Here is a 520-nt window from a genome sequence, read left to right as displayed (position 1 = left end):
CAGGGACCGGCCCACAGGAGGCTGCAGCCAGTCCCCAAACACAAGCCGGGGACCGGCCCACAAGAGGCGGCAGCCAGTCCCCAAACGCAAGCTCCCGCGAGCCCCTGGTGACCCGACGAGCGAAAATTCCCCCCAACCAGCGCAAGTCCCTAACCCAAGCCGGAAGACGAACCACAAGAGGCGGCAGCCAGTCCCCAAACGCAAGCCAGGGACCGGCCCACAGGAGGCTGCAGCCAGTCCCCAAACACAAGCCGGGGACCGGCCCACAAGAGGCGGCAGCCAGTCCCCAAACGCAAGCTCCCGCGAGCCCCTGGTGACCCGACGAGCGAAAATTCCCCCCAACCAGCGCAAGTCCCTAACCCAAGCCGGAAGACGAACCACAAGAGGCGGCAGCCAGTCCCCAAACGCAAGCCAGGGACCGGCCCACAGGAGGCTGCAGCCAGTCCCCAAACACAAGCCGGGGACCGGCCCACAAGAGGCGGCAGCCAGTCCCCAAACGCAAGCTCCCGCGAGCCCCTGG

This window comes from Urocampus carinirostris, unplaced genomic scaffold (assembly GCF_059441175.1).
Source record: "Urocampus carinirostris isolate Australia breed hairy pipefish unplaced genomic scaffold, RoL_Ucar_1.0 HiC_scaffold_33, whole genome shotgun sequence".
Classification (NCBI taxonomy): domain Eukaryota; kingdom Metazoa; phylum Chordata; class Actinopteri; order Syngnathiformes; family Syngnathidae; genus Urocampus; species Urocampus carinirostris.
This window is presented reverse-complemented; position numbering follows the sequence as displayed.